The sequence below is a fragment of the Scylla paramamosain genome, chromosome 18 (assembly GCF_035594125.1).
Source record: "Scylla paramamosain isolate STU-SP2022 chromosome 18, ASM3559412v1, whole genome shotgun sequence".
NCBI lineage: Eukaryota > Metazoa > Arthropoda > Malacostraca > Decapoda > Portunidae > Scylla > Scylla paramamosain.
This window is the reverse complement of record NC_087168.1, coordinates 9,928,956-9,952,848: the sequence shown is the minus strand read 5'-3', so window position 1 is coordinate 9,952,848 and position 23,893 is coordinate 9,928,956. Positions and strand designations below refer to the sequence as shown.

At 38.7% G+C, this 23,893-nt stretch overlaps 1 protein-coding gene across 13 annotated transcripts in view; it reads right to left on the bottom strand.

Moving 5' to 3' along the window:
- Positions 1-23,893, bottom strand: part of LOC135109078 (calcium-activated chloride channel regulator 2-like) — a 460,219-nt gene that overhangs the window by 4,330 nt on the left and 431,996 nt on the right. For 8 of the 13 annotated variants that reach the window (XM_064020128.1, XM_064020121.1, XM_064020129.1 and 5 more), the window contains one exon: positions 12,773-12,904. The exons of 2 other annotated variants lie outside the window; for them this stretch is intronic. The gene's annotated coding sequence lies outside the window, so the exon portion shown is untranslated. Of the gene's footprint in view, positions 1-12,756; positions 12,905-23,078; positions 23,282-23,893 lie in introns of all 13 variants that reach the window. 3 more of the 13 variants (XM_064020133.1, XM_064020124.1, XM_064020123.1) reach the window with 2 other exon arrangements.

Sequence of the window (23,893 nt, the reverse complement as noted above, 5' to 3'; positions counted from 1 at the left end):
ACAATGGACTCTACACACACAGCCCCTGACTTTATAGACGACCCTGATGAAGATTTGGCAGATGTGATAGGTGGTGAAACTGGTATTGATTGCCATGGAATTGGAAAGTGACAAGGAAGTGGATGATGACAATCTATAGATTATGAAGAGTGGCTCCTACAGTTTTATAGCAAGATGGTAGCAGTAGACACCTGCTGAAACGATAATTACTCCCAGTGAGGTCTAAAGCACTGTTCAGGGGGTGCTGTGACCTCACTGAAAGTTTCCCTTTGTGTCTCACAACACAAGGGGGCAGTCACAGCCTGCCCTCTAAAGACTCTAAACTCTCTTCCTCCACACTCTTCTCTTCCTGCCCTCTAAACTCTCTTCCTCCACACAAAACTACAAGCACCTAATAACACACACACCCTCCACTCAAAAATTTCAAAATTATCATGGTGACTCCTACACCAGCCTCGGAGTCCCCATCTGGGGAGGGGACCATAAATGTCCCCAGGTCGGACTGCCTCTCTGTCGACGACCCTAAGTTTCTTGACAGCCCCCTCAACTTTTCTTCATTAACTTCTGCAACATTCGCAGTCTAAGATCTAATTTTCAATCTGTAGAACATCACCTCTCCTCTTCTAAACCTCATCTTCTTTTCCTCACTGAAACTCAGGTGTCTGAGGCAACTTGACAGTAGCCAATTTTCCATTCCCTCCTACTTTTTCTATTCTCATTTTCGATCCAAAGCTGGATGCTGCGTTTATGTGCGCAAAGCCACTTAACCTGTTCTCGTGCCCACACTCTTGAATCTTCTGAGTTTTCTACCATCTGGCTACGACTGCAGAGTTACTCTCAAACTAAATTTATCTGTGCTGTATACCTCTCACCTAATTCCTCTGACTATAAGAAATTCTTTGACTACTTAACTTCCAAAGTGGAGCACATTCTGACCCTCTTCCCTTTTGCAGAGATCTCCATTTTTGGAGACTTCAATGTTCACCACCAGCTTTGGCTTTCCTCTCCCTTCACTGACCATCCTGGTGAACTAACCTTCAACTTTGCTATCCTCCATGACCTAGAGCAATTGGTGCAACACCCTACTCGTATTCCTGGCCGTCTTGGAGATACGCCCAACATTCCTGACCTTTTCCTGACCTCTAATCCTTCTGCTTCTCCGTTGGGCTCCTCCGATCACAATCTCATATCTGTATCTTGTCTTATCGCTCCAATCCCTCCTCAGGATCCCCCTAAGCGAAGGTGCCTATGCTAATTGGGGGGACCTAAGGAGGTATTTTGCTGATTTTCCTTGGAATGACTACTGCTTACGTGTCAGAGACCCATCTTTGTGTGCTGAGCGTATAACAGAGGTGATTGTGTCTGGCATGGAGGCATACATTCCTCACTCTTTTTCTCGACCTAAACCTTCCAAACCTTGGTTTAACACAGCTTGTTTTCATGCTATACATGATAGAGAGGTGGCCCACAAAAGGTACTTAAGCCTTCCATCACCAGAATCTCATGCTCAGAACCATGCCAAGTCTGTTCTCCAACTAGCCAAAAACTCCTTCATTAACAGAAAATGTCAAAACCTTTCAAGATTTAACTCCCCTTGTGATTTCTGGCATCTAGCCAAAAATATCTTCAATAACTTTGCTTCTTCTTCTTTCCCTCCTCTATTTTAACCAGATGGCACCACTGCTATCACATCTATTTCTAAAGCTGAAGTCTTTGCTCAAACCTTTGCTAAAAACTCTACCTTGGACGATTCTGGGCTTTTTCCTCCCTCTCCTCCACTCTCTGACTATTTCATGCCTCGTATTAAAATTCTTTGCAATGATGTTTTCCATGCCCTCGCTGGCCTAAACCCTCGGAAGGCTTATGGACCTGATGGGGTCCCTCTTATTGTTCCCCGAAACTGTGCCTCCATGCTTGCACCTTACCTAGTCAAACTCTTTCAGCTCTGTCTGTCAACATCTACCTTTCCTTCTTGCTGGAAGTTTGCCTACATTCAACCTGTTCCTAAAAAGGGTGACCGTTCTAATCCCTCAAACTACCGTCCTATTGCTTTAATTTCCTGCCTATCTAAAGTTTTTGAATCTATCCTCAACAGGAAGATTCTTAAACATCTATCACTTCACAATCTTCTATCTGATCGCCAGTATGGGTTCCGTCAAGGCTGCTCTACTGGTGATCTGGCTTTCCTTACTAAGTCTTGGTCATCCTCTTTTAGAGATTTTGGTGAAACTTCTGCTGTTGCCTTGGACATATCAAAAGCTTTTGATAGAGTCTGGCACAAAGCTTTGATTTCCAAACTACCCTCCTACGGTTTCTATCCTTCTCTCTGTAACTTCATCTTGTTTCCTTTCTGACCGTTCTATTGCTGCTGTGGTAGATGGTCACTGTTCTTCTCCTAAATCTATTAACAGTGGTGTTCCTCAGGGTTCTGTCCTGTCACCCACTCTCTTCTTATTATTCATTAATGATCTTCTAAACCAAACTTCTTGTCCTATCCACTCCTACGCTGATGATACCATCCTGCACTTTTCCACGTCTTTTCATAGACGTCCAACCCTTCAGGAGGTAAACATTTCATGCAGGGAAGCCACAGAACGCTTGACTTCTGATCTTTCTAAAATTTCTGATTGGGGCAGAGCAAACTTGGTATTGTTTAATGCCTCAAAAACTCTATTCCTCCATCTATCAACTCGACACAACCTTCCAGACAACTACCCCCTCTTCTTCAATGATACTCAACTGTCCCCTCTCTTCTACATCGAACATCCTTGGTGTGTCCTTTACTTATAATCTGAACTGGAAACTTCACATCTCATCTATAGCTAAAACAGCTTCTATGAAGTTAGGCGTTCTGAGACGTCTCCGCCAGTTTTTCTCACCCCCCCCCAGCTGCTAACTCTGTACAAGGGCCTTATCTGTCCATGTATGGAGTATGCTTCACATGTCTGGGGGGGTTCCACTCATACTGCTCTTCTAGACAGGGTGGAATCAAAAGCTTTTCATCTCATCAACTCCTCTTCTCTAACTGACTGTCTTCAGCCTCTCTCTCACCGCTGCAACGTTGCATATCTAGCTGTCTTCTACCGCTATTTTCATGCTAACTGCATGCCTCCCCTCCTCCCTCGGCCTCGCTGCACAAGACTTTCTTCTTTCTCTCACTCCTATTCTGTCCACCTCACTAACGCAAGAGTTAACCAGTATTCTCAATCATTCATCCCTTTCTCTGGTAAACTCTGGAACTCCCTGCCTGTTTCTGTATTTCCATCTTCCTATGATTTGAATTCCTTCAAGAGGGAGGTTTCAAGACACTTATTCATCAATTTTTGACCACTGCTTTGACCTTTTTATGGGACTGGCATTTCAGTGGGCATATTTTTCTATTGGATTTTTGTTGCCCTTGGCCAGTGTCCCTCCTAAAAAAAAAAAAAAAAAAAAAAAAAAAAAAAAAAAAGTTTTCTGAATAGTAAGCACAGTACTGGAAATCGTATCATATGTTATCAACAAATCCCATGCCATTTCTTCTGAATTTACTGACCTCACATCTATTAAACATTCATTGTTCACAATTGGTCTACCTTCCATACTACTGGCCCATGTTATGGACTTATCTACATCAGTGTGTGTGTAGGGACACTGGCCAAGGGCAACAAAAATCCAATAAAAAAGAGCCCACTGAGATGCCAGTCCCAGAAGAGAGTCCAAAACGGTAGTCAAAAATTGAAGGATAAGTGTCTTGAAACCTCCCTCTTGAAGGAATTCAAATCATATGAAGGTGGAAATAGAAGCAGGCAGGGAGTTCCAGAGTTTACCAGAGAAAGGGATGAATGATTGAGAATATTGGTTAACTCTTGCATTACAGAGGTGAACAGAATAGGGGTAAGAGAAAAGAAGAAAGTCTTGTGCAGTGAGGCCGCAGGAGGAGGGGAGGCATGCAGTTAGCAAGATTAGAAGAGCAGTTAGCATGAAAATAATGGTAGAAGATAGCTAGAGATGCAACATTGCGGCGATGAGAGAGGCTGAAGACAGTCGGTTAGAGGAAAGGAGTTGATGAGAGGAAAGGCTTTTGATTCCACCCTGTCTAGAATAGCAGTATGAGTGGAACCCCCCAGACATGTGAAGCATACTCCATACATGGACGGATAAGGCCCTTGTACTGAGTTAGCAGCTGGGGGTTGAGAAAAACTGGCAGAGACGTCTCAGAACGCCTAACTTCATAGAAGCTGTTTTAACTAGAGATGAGATGTGAAGTTTCCAGTTTAGAGGATAGAGTTTGAGGATAGATTCAAAAACTTTAGATAGGCAGGAAATTAAAGCAAAAGGACAGTAGTTTGAGGGATTAGAATGGTCACCCTTTTTAGGAACAGGCTGAATGTAGGCAAACTTCCAACAAGAAGGAAAGGTAGATGTTGACAGAAAGAGTTGAAAGAGTTTGACTAGGCAAGGAGGAACAGTTTTGGAGAACAATAGGAAGGACCCTATCAGGTCCATAAGCCTTCCAAGGGTTTAGGCCAGCAAGAGCATGGAAAACATCATTGCAAAGAATTTTAATAGGTAGCATGAAGTAAGTAGTCAGAGGGTGGAGGAGAGGGAGGAACATGCCCTGAATTGTCCAAGGTAGAGTTTTTAGCAAAGGTTTGAGCAAAGAGTTCAGCTTTAGAGATAGATGTGATAGCAGTGGTGCCATCTGCTTGAAATAAAGGAGGGAAAGAAGTGAAGTTATTGGAGATATTTTTGACTAGATGCCAGAAGGCATGAGGGGAGTTAGATCTTAAGAAGATTTTGACACTTCCTATTAATGAAGGAGTTTTTGGCTAGTTGAAGAACAGACTTGGCATGGTTCTGGATAGAAAAATAAAGTGCTTGAGATTCTGGTGATGGAAGGTTAAAGTACCTTTTGTGGGCCACCTCTCTATCATGTATAGCATGAGAACAAGCTGTGTTAAATCAAGGTTTGGGTCAAGAAAAAGAGTGAGGAATGTACACCTCCATGCCAGACCCTATCACCTCTGTTATGTGCTCAGCACACAAAGACGGGTCTCTGCCATGGAAGCAGTAGTCATTCCAAGGAAAATCAGCAAAATACCTCCTCATGTTCCCTCAATTAGCAGAGGCAAAATGTCAGAGGCACCTTTGCTGAGGGGGATCCTGAGGAGGGATTGGAGCAATAGGACAAGATACAGATATGAGATTGTGATCAGAGGAGCCCAACAGAGAAGAGAGGGTGACACCATAAACAGAAGGATTAGAGATCAGGAAAAGGTCAAGAATGTTGGGCATATCTCTAAGATGGTCTGGAATACGAGTAGGGTGTTGCACCAGTTGCTCTAGGTCATGGAAGATAGCAAAGTTGAAGGCTAGTTCACCAGGATGGGTCAGTGAAGGGAGAGGAGCCAAAGCTGGTTATGAACATTGAAGTCTCCAAGAATGGAGATCTCTACAAAAGGGAAGAAAGTCAGAATGTGCTCCACTTTGGAAGTTAAGTAGTCAAAGAATTTCTTAGAGGAGTTAGGTGAGAGGTATACAACACAGATAAATTTAGTTTGAGAGTGACTTTCAAACTGTAGTCATAGCCAGATGATGGAAAACTCAGAAGATTCAAGAGCGTGGGCACAAGGGCAGGTTAAGTGGCTTCTCTACTGTGATTTTATATTCCTGTAGCTCGCCTGGTAAAACATAATTATTATATTTACTTTCATCTAAGTAACTAGTCAATGTTTCTTACTAATGTCCTGCTATTTCTTTGTAGGAGCCACAGTTCATAATTATTATGAAGAGTGGCTAATATAGAAAATTAGCAAGTCATAGAAGCAGGCTAGTTAATTCACTGATTAGTTCTTTTAGAGATGTGAGGTCAGTAAATTCAGAAGAAATGGCATTGGACTTGTTCATAACATCTAATATGATTTCCAGTATTGTGCACCCAACTAATCAGAAAATTTCTCAAAGGCCTTCAAATAATGATAAACTCTCATCACATGTCAGGATAACAGGTTGCACTGAAAAATTTTTTGGGGTTTGCTGTATGCACATGGTTTATTATGTCCCCAAAAATATAAAACATGTTTTAGGGAAGAGCTTTGTCAGCCTGTATTTGGTGCAGTAATGTCTGTGAATAGGTTTGGATTTTTACATGAAAACCTAACTTTTGACAACATTGATAACAGACATCAGAGATGGCTAATGGTTTGTTGTAGTCAGGGATCTTTTTAAAAATTTTAATCACCACACACCTGTTCAGTGTTGAAGCCAGGTCACTTCTTGACCATTGATGAAACATTATATTCTTGTAGAAATAAAATAGGATTCATGCAGTACAATATGAGCAAACCTATACGATATGGCCTCTTGCATAAATTTGTGGATGCAGTACGAATTCCATTCACCTTCAGGACAATAGTATACTCAGGAGAGCCTGCACCCCACTACATCCATGGCTCGCTTCCAACAGTGAATGTTCTTGTAAGTCAGATACAAGAATTAGTAGACCTCAGTGGTAGTCTAGACAGTGTATCAGCCTAAAGTTGTTTGAGAGCCTTCAAAACACAAGGTATTGTTGGCATAGGTACTGTAGATTGCATGAGAAAGGGCATACCACCAACCAGAGATAAAGAGAAGAGAAGGGAAGAGGTCATATCACGTGTACTGGACTACAGATAATGAGGAAATCATTGAATTATCATGTAGTACCCACCAATAGTAAAAGGTATTGTTTCTCAGTGCAGTCCCCACTATAATATTACGAATTACTAAGGATGATGGTGCAGGAAAGCCAGCCATATGTAAATTGTATGATTTTACTAAGGGAGGAACTGACATAACAGAGCAGAGAATAAATTTTTAAACAGTGCACATATGGACAGTGAATGCCCAAGCATTATTTGCAAACAAAGCTGCATTATTATATGAATATACGAGTATAATTGTAGCCATTGTAAATGTATATTTATTACACTTATTTGCTGACAGAGGCTATTAGCCTGCAATGCTTTATGCATATACTCGTAATGTATATATAGTTTATGTAAGTGTATATCTATTATACTTTTCATTGCTGACACATATAGCCTGCAATGCTATATGAATATATTATACAGTTTATGTATAGGTTACGGATTTATTTCCAGACAGGTTGTTAGCCTGCAATGTTATATAGGTATACATCACTTAAGTATACTTGTAGATTTATTTGCTGACAAAAGGCTATTAGCTTGCAATGCTATATGGATATATTATATAGGTAATAATTATAAAGGTTTTATTATATATAGTTTTACTTGCAGAGAAGGGCATGTGGTATGTAGGGTGAACTTGTCCCCATACAGCAAAACTTCTAATAATTATAAAGGTTTTATTATAGTTTTACTTGCAGAGAAGGGCATGTGGTATTACAGTGAACTTGTCCCCATACAGCAAAACTTCTAAATTCCATCTAACACTGCTAGTAACTTTGTGTTGATGTTCAGTGTCCACTGAGAAGGCTACTCAAATAGGAAAATTCTGTGATATACCCAAAGTTACCTAGTGGTGAATCAAGTCTCATTCACTGAGCTTTCCTCTTGCAATGGCATCCTCTGTGCTCTTTGCTAGCTCTTTGCTAATCAAGAGACTGAATTCCTAGTTAGAAAAATACTGTGCATGTGTGTTACCCATTTGTTTGTATGTAGAACTAATCTTCATGACCTCGCTGACAATGACAAAACTACTGTGTGCTGGATTACACCTAGGGAAGCTCATGAAATCACTGGATTCTACATTGGATGAGGAATTGAGCCTCCCATCCCTACGTCTATCTGCAAACAGTTACCATTCCCCTCATTGTAATCATTGCAGCTTGAACTAGAGCAGCTCAGAAATGTTTTGTTCAGCTTATTGCAACCAGGCACTACGATAACTTGTTTCTGTAAAACTAAGGTTTGTTTTCTTGATAAAGTTATAAGTAAATGTATAAAGTCTAAGTAATATATATATATATATATATATATATATATATATATATATATATATATATATATATATATATATATATATATATATATATATATATATATATATATATATATATATATAATACCTGCTTACTTAGCTAAGCGAGTTTTAGCCACACTGAAAAAGTATTACCAGGATCTGGGCTGGAAACTCAACTCACATGTATCCCACCAAAAACTTTTCCCAAACTCCACCCTTTCTAAAGTGGTTTCATTTATTATTTGAATTTTAATGCAAAACAGGCAACAGCAAAAATAGTTCAAAAGTAATTATTCCTGATTGTAAGGAAAACAATTGAAATTCATGTGAGATAAAGACAATGATGGTTTCTACAACTTTGCAGAATCTGTTGATTTGAAGCCACTTAGATATCAAAATAAATTTTGAAATGGATGTTTGTTGTAAGTCAAATGTTTTTTTTATTTTTTTTTATTCCATTCTCTGCATATATATATATATATATATATATATATATATATATATATATATATATATATATATATATATATATATATATGCAGAGAATGGAATAATAAAAAATAAAAAAACATTTGACTTACAACAAACATCCATTTCAAAATTTATTTTGATATCTAAGTGGCTTCAAATCAACAGATTCTGCAAAGTTGTAGAAACCATCATTGTCTTTATCTCACATGAATTTCAATTGTTTTCCTTACAATCAGGAATAATTACTTTTGAACTATTTTTGCTGTTGCCTGTTTTGCATTAAAATTCAAATACTAAATGAAACCACTTTAAAAAGGGTGGAGTTTGGGAAAAGTTTTTGGTGGGATACATGTGAGTTGAGTTTCCAGCCCAGATCCTGGTAATACTTTTTCAGTGTGGCTAAAACTCGCTTAGCTAAGTAAGCAGGTATTCATCCACTGCAAACCCACAGTGGTATTCATAACATCTACCTGCAGGTTCATAATGTGTGTCTGCATGCTCTCTCTCTCTCTCTCTCTCGAAATAATAATAATAATAATTAGTAATGGTGTGTGTGTAATAAATAATATTAATTTTCAGTTTATTAATCTTGCAGTCTTGCAACTGAAAATCCACATGTTATATACTTATATACTAACATATAGTTTAACCCTAAGGAAGTATCTTACAGTATGTGGCTGCCAGATGCTGCCGGACAACCTAGTAGACTAAGCCCAGGATGGTCAGGCCATCCCATTCGTATTTTTCTTTCAGGGTTTGTTTCTACTACCTAGCAGTGGGTCACCACTCCTGACATATTAGTTCTGACTTATACTAGGTACCTAATCACTGCTAGGTGAACAGCTACAATGTAAAGAAGTCCGCCCAACGACTTCTGACCTGACCCAGGATTCGAACTCAGGCCCTCTCAAGTGTGAATCGGGTGCGCTAACCACTGCGCTTCCAGGTGTGTGTGTGTGTGTGTGTGTGTCATACTATAAAATACACGGTGCAACCCAAAGCTTCCACCTTGATGAAAGGTGAAGCCACCACTCCCATCAGTAGATATTATCCATAATGATATTTAGGAAAACAAAGCCTACCATGGTGTTCATGAGACATTGTTGCTAATCAAGAACATGACTGAATTACCAATTCAAAGAAAATCATTGCTCTCTTTGTCTCCCTGCACTCCATTGCTACATGGTTAAGCTTTACATTATTGACACTCATTAGCATCTGCATATTTTTGTATTGTGTCATATACCAATGAATAATGAACTGTGCTGCTTCTGAGACAGTGACTGATAATTCAAAATCAGCAACATTACAGAAACAATAGGAAGTTAAAATGGAAAGAAAATTTTTGCTCTATTTACTTTTCATATTTTATGCATAGTCTAATGTAACCAATTTATACTTGAGATGCAGCAGTGTTTCTTAAACTCAATGGTAGGTTTAGCTTTTCTAATCATCTAGTAGCTTGATGAAACCGGACAACTGTGTGATGTCCAGCTTCCTCTCTTTCAAAGGTGGCTCCCATGGCTGTTGCCTGCATGTGTGTATGTGCAGAATATATCCATCTGATATGAAATCCTAATAGTGATGTGGAGAAAACAGATATGACCAATGGTGTTAGGAAAAATCATGGCCAACATTGCATGTAATAATATAAACTACACTACAGGTATTATCGAACAAAATAGTGTTGTACGATACGTTGGGGTCTTGCTGTGAGGTGATCGACTGAATAATGTCTGTCTGGTGATGTTTACTTGTACTTGATACAAGACCCCCAAGTCAGGAAGTGTGAAAATCCAGGAAAGCTGCAGACAATAGGGCTAAAGTGAGATTAGATGATAAATATCGAGATGGGACATGAGCATAGACTCCTCCCCGTATTACAGTAAATATCAAGATGGGACAGCATGAGCACAGTCTCCTCCTGTAAACCACAACTGCATCAATTTTAATAATTGCTACAAATAATCAGTTATAAGTTAAAGGTACATTAACTTTAAATTTTTTTCTCTGACTTGCACTTGCTGTAATTATTTTTTTTCTTAGCCTTTAAAAGGCTTTAAGTAATTACAAGTGCAAGTCAAAAAAAAAAAAAAAAAAAATTAAAGTTAACCCTTACATTGCCATACACATCAGTTGCTGTGCTGATGGAACTGTTCTGTCTGGCAACTGCCAGACACCGCCAACATAAGCCACGCCCACTCTTGTGATTAGTCATTGTGCAAATGTCAAAGGGGGATGATATGCTTGAGACAATCTTATTTTTACTTTACATCATCTACAATCTCAGGCAAGAATATATATATATATATATATATATATATATATATATATATATATATATATATATATATATATATATATATATATATATATATATATATATACACACACACACACACACACATATAAGTTTCCAAATGCAGGAAAAATTATAAGAAATTATAGAATTATAGAAAAATTTTTTTTTATTTATATAATATGCTCTAAATGACTGCCTTTGTCTTGAAAACGCATTTCAATGCATGTCCTCCAATGCTGAAGAACATGTTCAAACACATCTGGATTTATGCTTATAATGGCTTTCATGATACCATATGTATGGAAACTTATGGGACACCATATATATATATATATATTACTACAGCCATTCACATTATCCATTTATTTACAAGTGCATCAAGTAACATGATAATTATATATATATATATATATATATATATATATATATATATATATATATATATATATATATATATATATATATATATATATATATATATACACACACACACACACACACACACACACACACACACACGTTACTTGATGCACTTGTTTCACTTGTAAGTACATGGATAAATGTGTATGGCTGTAGTAAGACATGCTCATCCTTTCCTTGGACTTGTATAAGTTATAAGATTCTTATGATGATTGCATGCCATGGATGTGATACATAGTGGATACCTCACCCATGAACAATTTAATTTATTATGCATATATACTTCAACAAATAATTATGCAATTTTTAGGATTTATATTTTTATTTATCCCAGTTATTATTATTACTATTATTATTATTATTATTATTTATCTCACACACACACACACACACACTTCAGTACCCATTACATGTGTGTGTGTGAGAGAGAGAGAGAGAGAGAGAGAGAGAGAGAGAGAGAGAGAGAGAGAGAGAGAGAGAGAGAGAGAGAGAGAGAGAGAGAGAGAGAGAGAGAGAGAGAGAGAGAGAGAGAGAATGGCACTGTACAGGGACTGGAAGGATAGGCTATCAGTGACACAAATTTTCTCTCTCTCTCATCAGAGAGAGAGAGAGAGAGAGAGAGAGAGAGAGAGAGAGAGAGAGAGAGAGAGAGAGAGAGAGAGAGAGAGAGAGAGAGAGAGAGAGAGAGAGAGAGAGAGAGAGAGAGAGAGAGAGAGAGAGGAGGGACACGGCACTCTTACGTAGACTCCATGGAATGATAGGCTATCAGCAACACAAATTTTTTCTCTCTCTCTCCGTTGAAGTATGGTGTTATTGAGATAGTACGTGAAATATTATTTCTTGAGACATTATCATCCTGGTAAATAATGGTGTTGGTAATTCATGTGTTGCTCACAGCAATCATTCATAATTTCTACAACATTCACCTCAACCCTCACCTAATTAAAAGATTCACCGAGATTTGTATACTGCATTTATAAAGAGAGCAAAAATTACACATGGTCAGGTATATACACTATGAGAAATACTTCATAATATAGTAGCCAATCTCCTCTGGGTGACAACTGTGTTGAGATGACAGTTACTCTTTTCCAGCCAATTATCCACTTATTTTATATTGATTTACCCTATATTCTTGTGTACATGCACATGCTTATATTTTTTCATGTGTATTGAGTATATACACTATCTTTTGGCAAGAATGGAATTTGAGTAAAATTTCTAATAATGAATATAAAAATACCACTTTGAAAAACAATCCTGCAGTGTAAGGGTTAAATTACCTTTTACTGATAAATGATTATTTACAGCAATTATCAAAACAAATGTAGATTAAAATGTGCTCTTGTACATAAACTATTCCTGAATATGATGGTGCATTCACATTTTATATGAAAATCAAAATAGATATAATTATGTTGCATCTTGACTGCCAGAACAATAGCTCACCACACCGACTAACCTCCCTCCTATGCCATGGCAGCTGAGACAAGGAACTACAAGTAGCCATTGGATAATTTGGATTTTTGGGTGATCTGAGCCAGGTCTTCCCAATTAGATACAATTAAAAAAGACTTTATAATCTTTGAAAAACTTACCGTATTTGAAACTTACTGTATTTGAAAAAATGTCATGTTATAAATTTTGCATGTCCATTTTTGTTTCCAGAAATTACTTGTCATAGCTGAAGATTTCCAATGCCTTTACTTGCAGGGTCTTGTAAGCCACTACTATGACAGCCAGTAACTGTAAAAAATAACACTATGATAGTGTAGATGAATACATTACATAGGTATATGAAAATAATTAACAACTGCAGGATATATCCTGTGCTACAGCAGAATTGACTGGAATCTATAAAATATATTATTAGGGCCACAGTGTGGGTCACAAACTAAAATATGTATATTTTTATGTTGAGGGTACTATGATATACTTTAAAATGTACAAAGTGTTTTACATTTAGGCGAGTCTCCATTCAGACATATCTGCAGCTAGTAACTACTTCAAACTGAAACATATTTGAAAAAAAATATAATAAATACTGTTCTTGAAATTGTGGTTTGCATTCTCATAAACCAAGCCCCTTTCTTGCACTGCACACAGTATTTAAAAGTCCCCCAAATCAAAAGGGAAATATTACCAAATCAAAAGGGAAATATTTTTTCCATAATCTTTCAATATTGTGTTTACGAGATACATGACTGGCATCCCCTTTGTAGGCGGGTAGATGAGAGGAAGCTGAGGTCTACTGACATACCTGCTTTATCCTAATTTAACACAACACATCCAACAAATTCCATGATAAAACCCAAAACTGTACTGTTAGTTTATCTGAGAGCACCAGACCTGTCTCCCTCCATCTATCAGATAATTGAACATACAGGAGAATATTCAAAGTTGCATTCATCTATCTACAACTGCTCTCCATTCATCCCTACCATGTGCAATCATACTCTTGCTCAACACACCATCTTGTATCTAAGCCTCTTCATAATGTCCATCCAACTGATATATGCTTATTATCCTTAAGGTTTGTACACATGATCAAGCACCACGCTCTTGAATCTTCCGAGTTTTTCACCATCTGGCTACGACTACAGAGTCACTCTCATACTAAATTTATCTGTGCTGTATATCTCTCACCTAACTCCTCTGACTATAAGAAATTCTTTGACTACTTCACTTCCAAAGTGGAGCACATTCTGACCCTCTTCCCTTTTGCAGAGATCTCTGTTCTTGGAGACTTCAATGTTCACCACCAGCTTTGGCTTTCCTCTCCCTTCACTGACCATCCTGGTGAACTAGCCTACAACTTTGCTATCCTCCATGACCTAGAGCAATTGGTGCAACACCTTACTCGTATTCCTGACCGTCTTGGAGATACGCCCAACATTCTTGACCTTTTCCTGACCTCTAATCCTTCTGCTTATGTTGTCACCCTTTCTTCTCTGTTGGGCTCCTCCGATCACAATCTCATATCTTTATCTTGTCCTATCACTCCAATCCCTCCTCAGGATCCCCCTAAGCGAAGGTGCCTCTGGCGTTTTGCCTCTGCTAGTTGGGGGGACCTGAGGAGGTATTTTGCCGATTTTCCTTGGAATGACTACTGCTTCCGTGTCAGAGACCCGTCTTTGTGTGCTGAGCGCATAACAGAGGTGATAGTGTCTGGCATGGAGGCATACATTCCTCACTCTTTTTCTCGTCCTAAACCTTCTAAACCTTGGTTTAACACAGCTTGTTCTCGTGCTATACATGATAGAGAGGTGGCCCACAAAAGGTACTTAAGCCTTCCATCACCAGAATCTCATGCACTTTATATTTCTGCCTGGAACCATGCCAAGTCTGTTCTCCAACTAGCCAAAAACTCCTTCATTAACAGAAAATGTCAAAACCTTTCAAGATCTAACTCCCCTCGTGATTTCTGGCATCTAGCCAAAAATATCTCCAATAACTTTGCTTCTTCTTCTTTCCCTCCTCTATTTCAACCAGATGGCACCACTGCTATCACATCTATTTCTAAAGCTGAACTCTTCGCTCAAACCTTTGCTAAAAACTCTACCTTGGACGATTCTGGGCTTGTTCCTCCCTCTCCTCCACCCTCTGACTACTTCATGCCACGTATTAAAATTCTTCACAATGATGTTTTCCATGCCCTCGCTGGCCTAAACCCTCGGAAGGCTTATGGACCTGATGGGGTCCCTCCTATTGTTCTCTGAAACTGTGCCTCCGTGCTTGCACCTTGCCTAGTGAAACTCTTTCAGCTCTGTCTATCAACATCTACCTTTCCTTCTTGCTGGAAGTTTGCCTACATTCAACCTGTTACTAAAAAGGGTGACCGTTCTAATCCCTCAAACTACCGTCCTATTGCTTTAATTTCCTGCCTATCTAAAGTTTTTGAATCTATCCTCAACATGAAGATTCTTAAACATCTATCACTTCACAATCTTCTATCTGATCGCCAGTATGGGTTCCGTCAAGGCCGCTCTACTGGTGATCTTCTGGCTTTCCTTACTGAGTCTTGGTCATCCTCTTTACGAGATTTTGGTGAAACTTTTGCTGTTGCCTTGGACATATCAAAAGCTTTTGATAGAGTCTGACACAAAGCTTTGATTTCCAAACTACCCTCCTACGGTTTCTATCCTTCTCTCTGTAACTTCATCTCAAGTTTCCTTTCTGACCGTTCTATTGCTGCTGTGGTAAACGGTCACTGTTCTTCTCCTAAATTTATTAACAGTGGTGTTCCTCAGGGTTCTGTCCTGTCACCCAGTCTCTTCTTATTATTCATTAATGATCTTCTAAACCAAACTTCTTGTCCTATCCACTCCTACGCTGATGATACCACCCTGCACTTTTCCACGTCTTTTCATAGACGTCCAACCCTTCAGGAGGTAAACATATCACGCAGGGAAGCCACAGAACGCTTGACTTCTGATCTTTCTAAAATTTCTGATTGGGGCAGAGCAAACTTGGTATTGTTCAATGCCTCAAAAACTCTATTCCTCCATCTATCAACTCGACACAATCTTCCAGACAACTATCCCCTCTTCTTCAATGACACTCAACTGTCCCCCCTCTTCTACACTGAACATCCTTGGTCTGTCCTTTACTTATAATCTGAACTGGAAACTTCACATCTCATCTATAGCTAAAACAGCTTCTATGAAGTTAGGCATTCTGAGACGTCTCCGCCAGTTTTTCTCACCCCCCCCAGCTGCTAACTCTGTACAAGGGCCTTCCTTATCCGTCCATGTATGGAGTATGCTTCACATGTCTGGGGGCGTTCCACTCATACTGCTCTTCTAGACAGGGTGGAATCGAAAGCTTTTTGTCTCATCAACTCCTCTCCTCTAACTGACTGTCTTCAGCCTCTCTCTCACCGCCGCAATGTTGCATATCTAGCTGTCTTCTACCGCTATTTTCATGCTAACTGCTCTTCTGATCTTGCTAACTGCATGCCTCCCCTCCTTCGGCGGCCTCGCTGCACAAGACTTTCTTCTTTCTCTCACCCCTATTCTGTCCACCTCTCTAACACAAGAGTTAACCAGTATTCTCAGTCATTCATCCCTTTCTCTGGTAAACTCTGGAACTCCCTGCCTGCTTCTGTATTTCCACCTTCCTATGACTTGAATTCCTTCAAGAGGGAGGTTTCAAGACAATTATTCATCAATTTTTGACCACTGCTTTGATCCTTTTGAGACTGGCATTTCAGTGGGCATATTTTTTTATTGGATTTTTGTTGTCCTTGGCCAGTGTCCTTCCTACATATATAAAAAAAAAAAAAAAAAAAAAAAAAAAAAAAAAAAAAAAAAAAAAAAAAAAAAACAGCTCAACAAACACTGCCTGTAACTGGACTAAGTCCATGGACCCAACTGTGGAGTTGTACACATGGTGATCTGGTCCAATCAAGCTCAAGCAACACCCAGAATGAGTGGTTGTCTGGGCTGTGTGCAGTACAGTAACTATGATGCCCAGAAAGAATGAGGAAGAGGATAGCATTGTATAGCATAATTATGTGAAGGAGAGAGAGAGAGAGAGAGAGAGAGAGAGAGAGAGAGAGAGAGAGAGAGAGAGAGAGAGAGAGAGAGAGAGAGAGAGAGAGAGAGAGAGAGAGCGCTAAGTGCAAAAAGATAAATTAACTGGGAAGTCCTGTGACTATTATGTGAATTAAAAGCTGGGAACTGAAATGCCTCCATAAACTACGTGAGAATGTGCCTGAGTACATTTCATACATTTCTAGCTAAAATTAATGCTGTTATAAGGAAGCAGGAAACCAATATGAGGACTAGTACACCTGCAGTTTGTTACAGATGCATGTACTGTGTCACCATCATTTAACAAAGACACTGCATCAAAGTACCATAATCTTATATAATAAAACACACTGTCTGTATTTACCTAGTTGTATTGTACAGGGTCTGAGGTAAGTCTCATTTGTCCTGTCTCCATGTGTGTGTGTGTGTGTGTGTGTGTGTGTGTGTGTGTGTGTGTGTGTGTGTGTGTGTGTGTGTGTGTGTGTGTGTGTGTGTGTGTGTATTTACCTAGTTGTATTGTACAGGGCACTATCCAAAGCTCACTTTGTCCTGTCTCTATAACCATATTTACCCAGTTTCTCCTTAAACATGTTTGCCACAACCACCTCTTCCTTCAAATCATTCCACATTTCAATAGTTCTATACAGGAAGCTGTATTTCTTGATGTCACTTGAACATCCACTCTTCTTTATTTTCTTCCCATGGCCCCTCATCCCTCTCTCTCCCTCCTCCATCTGTGGTACCACATAATTTCTGTATTTCTATATTGGTTACTAATTTGTACATTATCAGATCTCCTCTTTCTCTTCTCTCTTGTAGTGTTGGTAATCCCATCTCTCTTTCTTCATAGCTCAAGTCTTTCAATTCTGGTACCATCTTTGTTGTTATCCCCTGTATCCTTTCCAGTTTCCGTATATCTTTTTTTCTATGTGGAGCCCAAACTCATGCTGTGTATTCCAATTTAGGACGTATCATGCTTTTTATAATTTTCTTCAGCATTTCTTTATCTAAATAGTTAAACACTACCCTAATGTTTGTTAACTTGCTGTATGTAGAGCCGAATATTCTGTTCATGTGCCTTTCAGGTGATAAGCGTGTCCTGGATCATTACTCTTAAATCTTTTTCTTCATTACTTTTTGTTATTATTTCTCTTCCCAGTTTGTGGTTCCATGAAGGTCTCTTTTTACTTTCCTACTTCTAACACGTGGCATCTTCTGGCATTAAATTCTCATTTCCATCTTTGGCTCCATGAATGTATTTTATCAATATCCATTTGCAATTCCTTGCAGTCATTTTCATTCTTTAATATTTACATTATTTTTGCATAATCAGTGAAAAGGTTTATAAAACTATTTAGATCCTCTGTCATATCATTTACATATATTTGAAACATAATAGGTGCCAACACACAGATCCTTGTGATGCCCCACTTGTCACCCCACCAACTTGAATTAATGTGTCTGATTACAGTTCTCATTTCCCTCCCTTGTGAATAATCATCCATCCATCTCAATGTTGCTCCCTTTAGTCCTCCTCCATTCTCTAGCTTCCACTTGAGGCTTTTGTGGTGAACTTTATTAAATGTTTTTTTTTGAGATGCAGGTATACCACATAAACCCCTCTGTCCCTCTCTTGCATTCCATTTAATACTCTCGTATAAAAGCTCAGTAGATTTGTAACCCAGAATCTCCCTTTCCTGAATCCAAATTGCTTTTCTGTAATTATCTTTTCATCTTCTAAATATTGCACCCATCTATCTTTAATTACTATTTCACAAAGCTTACTTAATACTTGTTAGTGACACTGGTCTGTAGTTTAATGGTTTCATTTTGCTTCCCCCTTTGTATATTGGCACTATGTTAGCTCTTTTCCATTCCCTTGGTACTTTTCCTTCTTTCAATGAGCTGTTAATTATATCCCCACATGGGTTCCTCCATTTGTTTTCTGCATTCTTTTAATATCCATCCATTTGCTTGATCTGGTCCCACAGCTTCTCTAACTTCTGGCTCTTCCAGCAGTTTCTTGATTTCTTGTCTCTTTACTTGTATCTCCAGTATTCCCTCATTCTGTGATATCACTTTCAGTGCCACAAAATATGTTTCCTTTGTAAACAGAGATTGAAAACTCTCATTCATTAGTTCACTCATCTCCTTGGTAGTTTCATAAATTCTTTCTTCTCTCTTTGACTTGTGTCATCCGTTTCATTTTTCCATTTAAATATCTGTATAAGAATTTGGCCTCTTCCTTGCATTTTCTTACTGTGTCACTTTCAATTTTTTTTCTTATTATACAATATTCATTCCTTGCCTTTCGTTATTCTTTCCTAGTATTTGTGTTCAGTTTTCCCATAATTTTCCTCCATGCCCTGTCCTTTTTCTTTTTGCTTCTACACACCTAGCATTATAACATTCATGCTTCTCAATTTTCACTTTATAACTTGGCACAAACTGTTGCAACCCCTCTCTATATTTGCTCAAAAATATTTAATTTTTCTTGCACTACTTTACCTTCAAATAGTTCTTTCCAGTTAATTTTTCCATAAAATTTATCAACCTCTGCAAAGTTTGCCTTAGCATAGTTCTGTATTCTATTTCTAAATTGTTCATTCCTGTACAACACTTTTCTCCTGTAATGCAATTTCTATTGCCACATGATCACTTCTTCCCAGTGTATTCAGATATACTTGGTCTACTTTCTGGAGTTCTTGTAAACACCCAAGTCCAACTGTGATGGTTCTTCTCTGCATCTTGTAGGTTCATTCACCCACTGTCTCATTGTATCCGCTATCATGATTTGCACAAGTTCTTTGTTCCATGATATGACATTTTCCTTCACTTCTATCTCCTCCCAGTTAATTCCTTTAGTGTTGAACATGAAAGATAAAAGGTGCTAACACAGATCCTTGCAGTACCCCACTTCTCACTTCATGCCAACTTGAATTAGTCTCTCTGATAACCGTTCTCATTTCCTTCCCTTGTAAATAATCATCCATCCATCTCAATGTTGCTCCCTTTAGTCCTCCTTCATTCTCTAACTTCCACAAAAGTCCCCAGGTTGGAATGCTTCTGGTATCGACTAAGGCCTCTTTCACACAAGGCGTGAAATTCACGCTCAATCGTTCACACGTGGTGGTTTTTTTCACGCCTGACTCCTGGAATTCTGTTTCATTATTGCATTGCTATGCTCCGAGAGTGGTCACAACTCACAAGTGTGTGTAAAAACAGGTGAACAAATGGCTGCCCAGAGTAAAGAAAAAAAAGCCCTCCTTTTATATTTGTTGTATAAAAGACAGCAAAAAAAGAAAAGAAGGCGCTGCTGGGTGCACAAGATAGTGAGTTTAAGGAGTAAAGAAGGAGAATTTGCCACACTATTCGCAAAACTAAGGATGGATGAAATCAAATTCTTCAATTACTTCCGAATGTCAGTTGAAAGTTTTGACGAATTGCTGTCATACACCCAAGGCAAACTATTACCTATTGTAGATTTTCATTCAGTACGGGAGATGCACACGTCCACATTACCCGCTGCCTGAACTGTACTGCCAGGTGGCGGCGTGACAAAACACACCGAGTGTGAAAGAAAGCATTGAACACCATTGGAAGCTAAACTTTGGCGTGAAATTTCATGCTTCGTTTTTAGCAGACACACGCACGGCATCAGGCGTGAAATTCACGCCGCGTGAAAAAACTGCCACGTCTGAACAGAAGTATGCATTTTGTATGTCCGCTTAGGTTGGGCGTGAACTTCCCGCCGCATGATTTTTCATGCGGCGTGAATTTCACGCCTTGTGTGAAAGGGGCCTAAGTGTCTTGACACCAACTTTTCATTAATTTCTGCAACATTTGCAGTCTTGGATCTAATTTTCAACCTATAGAACACCACCTCTCCTCTACTAAACCTCACCTTATCCTCATTGAAACACAACTGTGAAGCAACTGAAAGTAGCCCCTTTTTCTGGTTCCTCCTCCTTTCTCTACCATCATTTTCAATTCAACACTGGATGTTGCATCTGTGTGCACAACGACTTAACCTGCTCTTAAGTCTGTCCTCCAACTAACCAAAAACTCCATCAATAGAAAGTGTCAAAATCTTTCCAGATCCAACTCATGACCTGCTGCTGCTTCTTTCTCTCCTTTATTTTGACCAGATGGCACCACTGCTATCTCATGTCTCTAAAGCTGAACTCTTCACTCAAACCTTTGCTAAAAACTCTGCCTTGGATGATTCAGGGCTTGTTCCTCCCTCTCTTCCACCTTCTGACTACTTCATGCTATAGAGAGAGAGAGAGAGAGAGAGAGAGAGAGAGAGAGAGAGAGAGAGAGAGAGAGAGAGAGAGAGAGAGAGAGAGAGAGAGAGAGAGAGAGAGAGAGAGAGAGAGAGAATGGAGTATGGAGTATGCTTCTTATGTATGGAGGATTCCACTCTGTTATTTTAGACAGGGTGGAATCAAAAGCTTTTCATCTTATCCACTCTTCTCCTCTGACTGACTGTCTTCAGTCTCTTTCTCATCACTGCAATGTTGCATCTCTTGCTATCTTCTGTTGCTATTTTCATGCTAACTGCTCTTCTGATCTTGCTAACTGCATGCCTCCCCTCCTCCTGTGGACTTTCTCTGATCCCTATCCTGTCCATCTCTCTATTGCAAGCATTAGCCAGTACTCAATCATTCATCCCTTCCTTTGGTAAACTCTGGCATTCCCTTTCTGCTTCTGTATTTCTTCTTTCAAATGACTAACTCTTTCAAGAGGGAGGTTTCCAGACATTTATTCTTCAATTTTTGATGATTCTCTTGAGATCTCTTTTGGGACTAGCACCTCAGTGGGTTTTTTCCTTAAAAAGAAGAAATAAAAAAAAGTCATGTCACTCATATCAGTCAGTCAACCTAACTTCAATTGTAGATACACTATTGAAGTTAGTAACTGCAAGGAACAGAGATAATTTAGACGAGCATAGGTTGATAAAGAATTCACAGCACAGCTTCACAAAGCTTAAGTCAAGACTCGCAAAGTTCAGTTTTCATACTGAAGTTAAAGCAACAGAAAAGGGATGCAGTGGTTACAATAAAATATACCTGGACTATAGTATGCTATTTAACAAGGTACCCTACAAAAGGCTCTTGAACAAGGTTAGGTAGCATGGGATGAATGGGAAAGTTTTAGATTGGATAAGGTTATGGTTATGTGACAGACAGTTACAATCAACAGCTGTAAATCTGTGTAGGCCAAATAATTAGTGGGGTGCCAAAGAGATAAAATTTGGGACCATTAATAATATACATTAATGATCCAGATAACTGGATTAGTAGTGATTAGTAGGATCACCTGAAGATCCGCCACCCCAGCCGCACTCGGGGTGGCAGATCTTCAGGTGAGACAATCTGGGGTGGCGGATCTTCAGGTGATCCCATACTTTTAATGAAGTAAACTTTTTTCTGCATTTTTTATATCCACTCAGTTTTTTAATGCGTTCATGTTATTAGGTTAGGTTAGGTTAGGTTAGGCTAACCTAACCTAACCTAACCAAGTGAGAGAGTCGGGTGGCGGATCTTCAGGTGAGACAATCTGGGGTGGCGGATCTTCAGGTGATCCGATTAGTAAATTCGCAGTTGGGTAGATTGATTAATTAATAATAACAACAAAGGCAGTATTGGTCTGATTTTAATGCAGTTGCCCTGCAAACTTAAAACAGAATAAATAAATGAACAGATAAATGGCAAAATTATCAGATGGAGGGCAAAAATAATGTAATATTGGGAAATCTAAAATATTTGGTGAGGCTAGGACTGTAGTAGTAGTTCACACAATAGTTATGCAAAGAATGAGGCTCTGGTAAGATCAGAGAATAAGAGAGACTTAGGAGTTATAGTTAGCTCTGGTCTCTTGTCATACCATATACAAAGCATAGAGGCCAGATATAATGCAAATCATGTATTAGGATTCATATCTAGGAGCATTAGAAGTCTGTGTTTGGCACTGGTCAGACCTTATCTAGATAACACTGAGCAGGTCAGGTTCCCCTTTCACAGAAACGATAGATCTGTTAGAAGCATTACAAAGGAGAATGACTAAAAAGATACAAGGGATGAAAAGAATTCCTTATAAAAGGACACAAGCTATTAAATTTATATTCATAAGAGGCAAATGATTTGATCTGATCTGATGGATGTCTTTTAATGAATGGTTTTTAGGGATATAACAAGGGTACATAAGCAAATTCCTCATGGTTGGTAATTATTGCATGACAAGAAATAATGGTATCAAGCTTGATCAAGTTGATTTAAAAAGGAGATATGATGGAATAGGTTTTCAAATAGAGTATTAGATGAATGGAATACTCAGTAAAAAGATTGCTAATGCTGAGTCATAAGGGAGCTTTAAAAGATTACCTAGATAATTAATGGATGAGGCTGATAGGTGGAACAATGTGGATATGCAGGGACTGCCATGACAGCTGACTGTTTCTTGCAGCTTCCCTTATGTTCCAACAAACCCAAGTTGACTGTATTGGAGTTCTGCATCCTGTAGTTCTCACAGTTAATGTTTTGATTTGAAGCAGTCACATGTATTTGCCCATACTTTGCTGTTACAACTGGAAGTGTTTCTAAGTTTGTGTACTTCATATTAGTTGTGAAAATACAACATATTAGTTGTGAAAATACAACTTCCTAAGTGGTGCAAACAGTTGTGGTGCCAAACAAGTGTAATGTGATAAGCATCTGGGATGACATAACACTGAAAATTGAAAGTTATATTGTCATTGTGGGATTTTGGTTTTGGGGGAATGACATGACAGTTAATGACATTTTGCAAACAAAGGACAGTCTGCTTAAGTCCTAAGCAACAGAAACCAAAAAATCTCATTATAGATTAATATAAAGAAATCTTAATACACATAACCTGATGTGGCTATTAGGAGAGGCAAATCATGCACCACAGTAGGGGAAACACAGAGGCTGGATTGATGATTGAAAGCAAGCAAAATAAATGTATGTATAAGAATAGACAAACACAAAATCTGAACATTCAACACCTATAGCATTCAACAAATAAAAATAATGATAGTTCTAGAACAACAAGGTATAGGTAGGCACAGCATTTGAGCTGTACCTGCAGCTTACAGGTCATGTGGCTTAAGTAGGTTCAACTTGGAGAACAGTATGGTCAGGCAAATCTAGCAAAAGAATATTATTTAATTAACTTT